General features: G+C 45.4%; 1 protein-coding gene across 1 annotated transcript in view; it reads right to left on the reverse strand.

Moving 5' to 3' along the window:
• The window catches only part of sacm1la (SAC1 like phosphatidylinositide phosphatase a), a 70,408-nt gene that overhangs the window by 44,608 nt on the left and 14,492 nt on the right, over window positions 1-11,308 (reverse strand).

An 11,308-nucleotide genomic window follows, 5' to 3' on the forward strand; every position in this document is an offset into this window, starting at 1 on the left:
GTGTTCGTGTAGATTGCTCACTTCCAATAGTGCATATTATACTAACTTAAAATCATAAAACGCAACATTAATGTGGTCCTGTTTCATTGAGCTGAAAGAAGATCCCAGAAGATGCTTCCATTACGCACAAGAAAACCCAATTTCTCTAAAATGTTTTTGTGCACAAATTTGTTTACATCCCTGTTAGTGGATCATTCATCTTTTTGCCAAGATAATTAATCACCGACAGGTTGCATATACAGAAGCTGATTAAACAGCAGATCATTACAAAGTGACTGTGCTTGGGAACAGACCACTCAAATCTGCAGTTTTTGTCACAGAACACACATTCACAGAGTCTCAACATTTTCGACGGGAGCGTGTAAATGCATGGCTGACGCAGAATTGTCACCAGAGTTTAGCCAGAGAAGTAATGTTTAATTTTCTACCATAAGCTCCTCCAACTTGTTTACGATAATTGGCAGAGTACGTCCAACCGCCTTACAACCGCAGACCATGTGTATCCACGCCAGCCCAGGACCTCCACATCCGTCTTCATTCACTGCGTACATTCTGAACCCCCCAACAGTGATGAACATGAGGGTTATTTCAGCGTAATTAAAAACCCTTTTTTGGGAGAAAAACTCACTCTATGTCATTGGCCTGATTCCCAGGGTGGCCTTATCCCTCCCAAGCCCAACCAATGCTGCACCCATGCCCACACCCATTCAAATGAAATCCATAGATTTAGGGGCCTCATTTATTAATAATTGACATTCATTATATAACTAACTCCCAGCAAAATCGTTTAAATTGTTCCCGTTTATATTTTTTGTTCAGTATAGTTTTGTGGCCCAAACCTTCGACACAAACACGCTTCTTGAGAAAGCACCGTTGGTTCTGACAAACACCCCTGCAGCTCGGGCCACCTTCCCACCACAGATGGACCAATAATACAGCACGCGTAAAAAGAATACATTTAAAAACACATTAAAATATTTCTAAATACCATTCAGATAACACATTCTAAATACATCTATAATACATCAATTTGTTAAGTTCCCGACAGGCGATAAAACAGTAATTTTCCATAGTCGTACAGGTCATCAGTGTTCCAACAACACGTTTCCCTCCAACCGGATCTGATTGTTAGTTAAATCAGATCTTATTGGGAGTTGAGTCGTCATACGCACACGAGCGCTCCAGAGGACAACAGAGTACCGTTTCAGTTTATTACGGAGGAACTCCCACTCCTCCTCAGAGATCTAGGATTCAATCTGAATCGACCGCAGAATAAGCTATTGTGTTCTTTATTTGAATTTTTAAGGCGATTTCTGATCTGAAGCCCGACACGCGCCAGCGTCTTTTACAGTGAAATCGGCCATCTCCACGGACGCCAGAACATGACCAACAAGGCCTGCCGTTGTCAACGGCGTTTCAACGGCATTGATCCCAGCCTTCTCTCTCTTCTGTCCCTCATCCTCTCATCTCTTGTCTGTCTGTCTGTCTCCATCATCTCTCCTGTCCCCTCTCAATCTCTGCCTGGTCTGTCTGTCTCTCATCTCTCTCCTGTCCCTCTCTCTTCATCTCTCGTCTCTCTCTCGAACCGCAACATTGAAACTGGACTTAACTCCCCTCAGATAGCCCCCGCTGTCTCCTCTTGCTCTCTCTGCTTACTCCCTCGCTCTCTCTGAACCTCAACATGAAACTGCGACTACTACCTTCGATAGGCCCTGTCTCATATCCTGACAAGACAGTGCTGTGACACAATCTCACTGTCAGCATAAGAGGACGTAATTCTGCTGCTTCATATTGCAGAATAAAAGAATACATTTTTCGCAGCTGTCAGAAGGAACCGTGTTTATTATTCACTAAAGAGGTCGTTTTGATTTTAACTGTTTCAAGCGAGCACCGTGTCTGTTATTCCTCGTCTGTTTTGTGACAAAATAACATTTTATGGGTCTCCTTGGGAACATGGACAAGCAAGCCCTGACTTCTCTCCCTCATTGACAGGCGAAAGGAAACGCTTGTGACTTCCTCCCACGCGTCAATTTATTCTGTTGAGCCCCACTCACACATCTCTTGTGATCAGCGGTTATTCAAGCTCAACTTTCATATCCTCTTATCACTTCAGGAAACACCCTTTTTTGCAGGTGATATCGTCTTTCCCCTCCAAAAATGCTCTCCCATAATGTGTGAGTTCTGGAATCTTCCTCTTCCTCCTTCATCCATTGTGTATTTTTATTATATGAGCACATCCACCCATTTTGGTGTTTAAACAAAGTTTTTCTTAGAAATTTGTCCTGTTTAGTTTGTATTGCCTAGTTGCAATGTTCCTATAACCATATCCTTGTTATGATCCCTCCATCTCTTCTCCTCCCCTAGCTTCTTCTGTGCTATGAAGGACGGGGCCATTTGGTCTGCCATTTTACTAGTTACGTCTATTATTAAAAACGGTATTTGGATCCCTGGATGCTGAATGGTTCAATAGCCGTTATTTATTCACGAATAATACATAAATGCCTTGTTAACAGCGCTCCATTGGAATAACTCTGTACCCTTGGTCAGATAGTACTAGGGAAACCTGCTGTACCCAGCCAATAGCAAAAAAGAAGAGACAGCCAGCCCACAGTTAGTGTTTCCCTATTTATAGGTGAGTATTTGTTACTTGTGCAACCAGGTGATCATTTATCATTCAGTGCAGCTCAAATTAAAATTAACAAATAGATTGAACATTTAGCTTCGATGTGGTGAATTGTTTAAAAGCATATAGACTCCGTCATCTAACATCTACCGGCGAGGCGCGCAGTAGCCTAGTGCGTTAGAGGGGAGAGGCAGCAGCCCTAGTGGTTAGAGGGGGCGGCAGGTATAGCCCTAGTGGTTAGCAGTGTTTGGGCCAGCTACGAAAGTTGCTGGATTCAAATCCCCGAGCTGACAATGGTAAAATAAGTGCCTTCTGCCCCTGAACAACACCGTGCCCGTAGCTGTCATTATAAATAAGAATTATTCTTAACTGCACTTGCCTAGTTAAATAATGCGTTTAACACACACACTCACCATACTGACCAAAAGTTATTTTTGTTCGCATTTACGCTCATGTCCCCATTACAAGTAAAACAGAATCAAAAACCTATTTTGTCTTTTCCTTACCTGTCTGCTGCTGTTTTTGTTCACCCTGTTTTTCATTCTCAACCAGATTCTATGGGAACGCCCATTTATTCTTTGCATTCATGCATGGCCACCATCAGGGTGAACGGAGAGTACGAGAGGGCTGCAACGCACCCTTCGGCCCCAGTGTTGAGATCAGTGAATGAGATGTTGTTTCCTACCCTTCACCACCTGCGGCGGCCCTCAGAAAGTCCAGACCCCAATTCACAGGCGAAGTTGAGACCTAAGGTTGGCCCATTTCTGAATTTCATAAAACAATCGGTAATTTGACCTTTATTGGATGACCGATTATGGACCGATATATTGCCAATCCACGAGGAGACTCGTGCATGGCTACCACCTGTTACCTGCGAGTGCAGCATCAAATATGACCTTGTGCTGCAAGCAGCCAAGGTAGTTGGCTACTAGCAATTTAAACTTCACCTTATAAAAAACCAACTCAAATCTTCCACATAATCACTAGTAACTACACATGGTTGACTGAATTACTAGTTAACTAGCCTTTCCGCGTTGCATATAATCAAAAGCAACGGTCGCCTGTTAATTTTATCCCTCCCGAATCACAGCCTACTTTCAACAAACGGTGATGATTTTTAAACAAAAAAGGCCACTTCGCCGAAAAAAGTAACAATCGTTGCACCAAATGTACCTAACCAAACATCCAACGCCTTTCTTAAAAATCAATCCCAACAGAAGGTATATATAATTTTTAAAACCCTGCAAATTTAGAGAAGAAATCATGTTAACTTTAGTTGCCACCCCGTTTCAGATAAAATACGAACGGTTCCCCAGTATATTCCCACTGAAAGAATAAATGTTTGTGCTCGAAATGTTTGGCCAGCACTTTAGCAAATGCCCTTGAAAGCACAAGCGCTGTTATTGACTCAAGCCTCATCAACTCCTGAGATTATGGCAATACTAATGCCTATAAGGAACATCCAATAGTCCCCAACAGATATGAAAATTACAAATGGTATCCATAGAAAGAACATAGTCCGACGCCAGTCCAAAACTTCCCCTATAATAACTACAACTTATAAAGCTTCTTAACTGAGAATATTCGAAGAACTGGAAATATTGACAGACTCATGTTAAAAAGAACCACCCCTTTAATTTTCTTCATGTTCTGGACAAGACAACCTTTAACGTAGCATTCTTTTACCACATTATTGCCTTTTACTTTTCTCCTCCAACACAGTTTTTCTGCATTATTTTAAACCACAATTGAGCATGTTCATTATATTATTTCGACTAAATTAGATGATTATTTATGTATGTATAATTAGTTAAAAATAAAAGTGTTTCATGTATCTTCCCAGTATTTGTTGTTAATTGTTATGTTACCCAAAATATATTATATAAGAATCGTTTCCTCGATTATTCTATCGGCTTTTTGCGTCCCTCCAATGAATCGGCCTCGCCTGCAACCCGTAAGCGATATCATATGAGAGTCCTAGTGACTTTCCCCGCTCCTCTGGCCCAACTTCTAAACCACAGACCCGAGGCCCTCCCAGCCTACGATGAGAGCTGCCGAGCTGAGGCGTTGGAGCTTCCCTCCTCGCCCGCCCCCCTTGACGTATTACTTAAAGTGCGCTATGGACGCGTGTCATGTCTCCACTCCTTCGATCACCCATTCCCCCTTTCGAGAGCTGAGCGACGCTGTCGCTTGTTCCACGTTCCTGTGACGCCTCCCACGTTGTGACTCGGTGTTATACCATCGACGTAATGGACCTCGTGCAGCGTGCTGCTCCCGCTTACTGGCCCAACTCGCTGCCGCCTCCCTCAGCCCCCCGTACGAAGCTGCAGCTGCTTCCCTCCTCGCGCGCCCCCCTACGAAGCTTGCAGCTGCTTCCCTCCTCGGCCCGCGCCACCCTACGTAAATCCAGCTGTCTTGATCTCATCGTCCTCACGAACCACCCTCCCCTCTGAATAAGCATACAGTTGAGTCGTCAGCCCGGGGCCGTTAGTAACTGCAGACTAGCTTACACCATGCTCTCGAGCCCCACCTCCCTGTCCTTCTACGTATAGCGCGACCTTGCAGCTGCTATAGGATCCACTCTCCTCGATCTCCCTCCCCCTAACAGAAGCTTGCAGCTGCTTTCGGCGACTCCAGTACTGACCCCTCCTCCATACGAAGCGTCAGACTGCTTCCTCCTCTTGACCCATGTCCCCCCTACGAAGCTGTGCAGACTATGACCATTCACCACTCTCACCTACGCCCCCCCCCTACTCACTGAGCCATGCAGCTGCTTCCCGCCCCTATGCCTTCGCCCCCCGGACCCCCTACGTGACATAGCTGCAAGGCGTCATGCTCCCGCTGCCATTCTGAGTGCTACCGCATCTTTAGTCCGCTTTTAACCCATGTTTAATCTGTACGCGTCGTCCGCACAGAGAAGAAGGAGGGGGGATTTCCCTGTTTTTGCCAATGAATGTAGTCCCTCCCTCTCTCTCTCTCTCTGGATGACTGACGGCCAAATACATTCAATTCAAGCCTCGTGTCCCAAACGGTTCCCTATTCCCTTGGTAGTGCACTACCTTTGGGCTGGTCACTGTATAGGAAATAGGGAGCCATTTGAAATGATACATGGTTTCTAACACCAAGTGAATTTACACTGAACCGCCGACACCCACTGAACCACGAACAGTATTAAACACTTGAAGCATTTAGACCCCAAAAATGTCACTGCTAATTCTAATAAGAAAATGTCTTTCTTTTTACGTATCAAGTAAAAGGTGTGACAACTTCCGTTTTCCACAATAAAAAGGCAATTCACTGTGACCTTTAGTCAGCCGTGCTGTTAGCCAGCGTTGTTCTGACTGTGGTGCAGCTCTAAACTCCCTGGGCTCAGTTACAATGACTTGGGGCTGAGTCCCAAATGGCACCCTATTCCATTTATAGTGCACTACTTTTGCACATTTCCCAGTTACAGTAAAGCACTTAGTATCAAACATTGACTAGAGGTAATATCGAATTGGGAATTGAATTCTTGGAATTTACCTAACATTGGATTTGACACTACTGTCTGTTATCTGTACCATAGTTACAGTAACTAGGTCCTCTAGTTCAACACTACTGTCTGTTAGCTGTACCATAGTTACAGGTCCTCTAGGTCCTCTAGTTCAACACTACTGTCTGTTAGCTGTACCATAGTTACTGTAACTAGGTCCTCTAGTTCAACACTACTGTCTGTTAGCTGTACCATAGTTACAGGTCCTCTAGGTCCTCTAGTTCAACACTACTGTCTGTTATCTGTACCATAGTTACTGTAACTAGGTCCTCTAGTTCAACACTACTGTCTGTTAGCTGTACCATAGCTACGGTAACCAGGAAGAGGTTGAACCAGAACCAGCAGACTGGGTTGAGTATTAGAATAGGGAGTGTAAAACTTCTAAGAATACAGTGGAGAACCCGTTGTTGGTCACATTCCCCGCCAGGAACTGGGTCCAAACCCCACATCCACTCTTCCTACTGTTCTCTCATCACATTCCCCACCAGGAACTGGGTCCAAACCCCACATCCACTCTTCCTACTGTTCTCTCATCACATTCCCCGCCAGGAACTGGGTCCAACAAGCAAACGAATCATACACTTTTGGATATAAAAAAAAAACATGTTTTTACACTAAGACTACAGTTTGGAATGGAGGTGGAGACAGGCAAATGAGAGAAACAGTAGGAAGAGTGGGATGTGGGGATTAGAACCAGCTTGGCAGGAATGAGAAGACCAGTAGAAGAGTGGATGTGTGGATTAAACCCAGTTTCTGGCGGGGAATGTGATGAGAGAACAGTCAGGAAGAAGTGGATGGTCGGGGATTATTGGACCAGTTCCTGGTCGGGGAATGTTGATGAGAGAACAGTAGGCAGAGTGGATTTTGGGGTTTTGGACCCAGTTTCCTGGCGGGGAAAGTGTGGATGAGAGAACAGTAGGAAAGAGTGGATGTGGGGGGTTTTGGATCCAATCTTTGGCGGGGAATGTGATAGAGAACAGTAGGAAGAGTGGGATGTGGGGATTTGGACCCAGTTTCCTGGCGGGGGATGTGATGAGAGAACAGTATAGGAGAAGTGGATGTGGGGTTGACCAGTTCCTGGTGGTGGGGAAGTGACCAAACAACGGGGTTCTCCAGTGGGTGGGTATTCTTATAGAAGTTTACACTCCCTATTCTCATACTCAACCAGTCTGCTGGTTCTGGTTCAACCTCTTCCTGGTTACAGTAGCATGGGTACAGCTCACGATCAGTAGTGTTTGAACTAGGAGGACCTAGAGGACTGTAACTATGGTACAGCTAACAGACAGTAGTGTTGAACTAGAGGACTAGTTAAGTGAACTATGGTACAGCTAACAGAAAAGTAGTGTTTGACTAGAAGGACCTAGTTACTGTATATATGGTAGAGTAACAGGCAGTAGTGTTGACCTAGAGGAACTAGTTACGATAAACTATGGTCAGCTTAACAGACAGTCGTGTTGAACTAGAGAACTAGAGGACTGTAATATGGTACAGCTAACGACAGTAGTGTTGAACTAGAGGACTAGTTTAGTAGTAACCTATGGTAAGCTAACAGACAGTAGTGTTGGACTAGAGGACCTAGAGGACCTGTAATATGGTAAGAGCTAACGGTAGTAGTGGTTGAAGCTAGAGATAGTTACAGTACCTATGGTCAAGCTAACCCGACAGTAGTGTTGAACTCGAGGAACCTAGTTACAGTAACTATGGTACAGCTACAGAACAGTAAGTGTTGAACTAGAGGACCTTAGTAGGACCTGTATATGTACAGCTAAAACGTAAGTGTTGAACTAGGGACCTAGTTACAGTAAGCTATGGGTAACAGCTAACAGACAGTAGTGGTTGAACTAGAGGACCCTCAGAGGACTGTAACTATGGTACAGGCTAACAGACAGTAGTGTTGAACTAGAGGGACTAGTTACAGTAACTATGGTACAGCTAACAGACAGTAGTGTTGAACTAGAGGACCTAGTTACAGTAAACTATGGTACAGCTAACCGACAGTAGTGTTGCACTAGAGGACTAGTTACAAGTACCTAATGGTACGCTAACAGATCAGTAGTGTTGAACTAGAGGACCTAGAGGACCTGTAACTATGGTAACCGTAACAGACAGTAGTGGTTGAACTAGAGGACTAGTTAGAGTAACTATGGGTACAGCTAACCAGAAGTAGTGTTGAACTAGAGGACCTAGCAGGACGCTGTAACTATGGTACAGCTAAAGACAGTAGTGTTGAACTGAGGACCTAGTTACAGTAATATGGTAAGCTAACAGGCAGTGTTAAACTGAGGAGCTAGTTACAGTAACTATGGTAAGCTACAGTGCAGTAGTGTTGGAACTAGAGACCTAGTTACGTAGTTGGTACAGCTAACAGACAGTAGGTGTTGAACTAGAGGACCTAGAGGACTGGTAACTATGCGTACAGCTAACAGACAGTAGTTTGAACTAGGGACCTAGTTCAGTAACTTATGGTACAGCTAACAGGCAGTAGTGTTGAAAGCTAGAGTTACCTAGTTACTAACTATGGTACAGCTAAACAGGCGCAGTAGTGTTGAACTAGAGGACCTAGCTTACAGTAACTATGGTACAGCTAACAGACAGTATGTTGAGATGTGTCAATACACGTCAAGACGAAGTGAACACTAGAGGTTACTGTAACTACTGGTCCAGCTAACAGACAGTAGTGTTGAACTAGAGGACCTAGGTACCTGTAACTATTGTACGAGCTAACATACAGTAGTGTTGAACTAGAGGACTAGATACTAGTAACTATGGTACAGGCTAACAGGTGGGACCGGTAGTTAGTACTAGGTACACAATAGGTAAGAGACCTCAGTACAGTAACTATGGTAACACCGGGACAGTAAGTAGTGCAATAGGGACGAAGTTAAGTATATGGTGCTACGCACTAGTTGAACTAGAGACCTAGTTTACCAGTTAACTATGGTAAGTAAAGACAGTGTTTGACTAAAGCTAGCAGACAGCTACAGCATGTTGACTAGAGGACCTAGATACCTGTTACTAGGTACAGCTAACAGACAGTTATGTTTGAACTAGAGGACCCTAGTTACAGTAACTATGGTTACAGCTAAGACAGTAGGTGCTTGACTAGAGGACTAAGAGGTACTGTAAATGATGTACAGCTAACAGACAGTAGTGTTGCTGCACTTAAGAGGACCTAGTTCCAGTTAACTATGTACAGCTAACAGACAGTAAGTGTTAGACTTAGAGGACCGCTAGTACAGTAAAGTATGGTACAGCTAAACGACAGTTAGGTGTTGAACTAGAGACCTAGTTACAGTAACCCTATGGTGACGCTCAACACGACAGTAGTGGTTGAACTAGAGGACCTAGTAGCACCTGTAGCTTGGTAACATCGCCTAACAGACAGTGAGTGGTTACGTAAGAGGACCTAGTTACAGTAACTAATAGGTACAGCTAACAGACGTAGTGTTGAACTAGAGGACCTAGAACCTGTAACTATGGTACAGCTAACAGACAGTAGTTTGCAACTAGAGGACCTAGTTACTGTAACTATGTACAGCTAAAGACAGTAGTGTAAACTGAGGACTAGTTACAGTAACTATGCGTACAGCTTAACAGGCAGTAGTGTTGAACTAGAGGACTAGTTACAGTAACTTGGTAGCAGATAACAGAACGTAGTGAAATTCGCATGTTGGGTAATTCAAGAATTTCAATTCCAATTCGTATTATCCACAATTCCAAAATTCCAATTTGAATTCAATTCTTCAGGCGTTCAGTCTGATCATGTTCCAGCTCTGGATCATTTAGACGCCTGGCTAAACTGGAAATATACCAATTTTTAAAAATGATTTAAAAACAAACCTCCTAGTCAATGTTTCGCACTACTAAGTGCTTTAACTGTAACTGGGGAAATGTGCAAAGTAGTGCACTATAAATGGATAGGGTGCCATTTGGGACTGTCAGCCCCCAAGTCACTTGGTAGACTGAGCCTAGGGGTTTAGAGCTGTTTTCCACAGTCAGGACATACTGTCGGTAACAGCACGGCTGACTGAAGGTCGACAGTGAATTGCCTTTTTATTGTGAGACGGAAGTTGTCACACTTTCTTGATACGTAAAAGGAAAGCCATTTTCTTTTATTTGACATGACACAGTGACATTTTTGTAAAATGCTTTCCAAAGATTGTTGATACTGAGTTCGATGGTTCAGTTGCGGTGTCGGTCCCGACGGTAGTGGATGTCAGACATTGGTTAGTTAGACACAACCCTGTTTACCATTAATCAAATGGCTCCCTATATGTTACTATCCAGTGACATCGTTATCACGCCAAATGCGTGGTGCACTACGGGGAGAGTGGAGATGAGGGAACGTGGTTTGGTGACAAGGGTTTTGAGGTTCGGTGTGTCGAATTGACATGTGATTTGGGATCGGTCAGATCGCAGTCCAGAGAGAGAGAAGACGGGACTAATTCGATAGGGGCAACGGCAAAGCATGGAGGAAGAGATCGTTGACTGACGGATTTATGGATTGGTGGAAGCAGCTGGCACTTATAGGCGCCGGTTTGCAAGACGTGCGTAGGAGTAAGCGAGAGGAGGGAAGAGATTCGGCCGCTGTCGTGGACTGAGGCGTGGGCCGAGAGAAGTGCGGAGGAGGGAGCAGCTGCAGCCTCGTGGGGGGGGCGAGGAGGGAAGCCGCTGCAAGGCCTTCGTAGGGGGGGGGGGGAGGAGGGAAGCAAGCTGCAGCCTCGTAGGGGGGGAGGCGAAGGAGGAAGAGCTGCAAGCCTCGTTAGGGGGGGGGGGGCGAGAAGGGAAGCCACTGCAAGCCTCTCGTAGGGGGGGGGGGCGAGGCAGGGGAAGCAAGGCTCGCAAAGCCTCGTCGGGGGGGCGGGCGGGGGGGCGAGGAGGGGAAAGCGGCCTGCGCTTCGTAGTGGGGGGGGCGAGGAGGGAAACAGCTGCAAAGCGCTTCGTAGGGGGGAGGGGGGGCGGATGGGGAAGCGCTGCAGCCTTCGTTAGGAGGGGGGGCGAGGAGGGAAGCAAAGCCTGCAGCGTTCGTAACGGGGGAGCGAGGAGGGAAAGCAAGGCTGCAGCTTCGTAAGGGAGGAGGGGTGGGCCGAAGGAGGAAAGTCACTAGCCTCGAAGGGGGGGGCGAGGAGGGAAAGGCGCTGCAGCGTTCGTAG

This window comes from Salvelinus sp. IW2-2015, unplaced genomic scaffold (assembly GCF_002910315.2).
Source record: "Salvelinus sp. IW2-2015 unplaced genomic scaffold, ASM291031v2 Un_scaffold762, whole genome shotgun sequence".
Lineage (NCBI taxonomy): Eukaryota > Metazoa > Chordata > Actinopteri > Salmoniformes > Salmonidae > Salvelinus > Salvelinus sp. IW2-2015.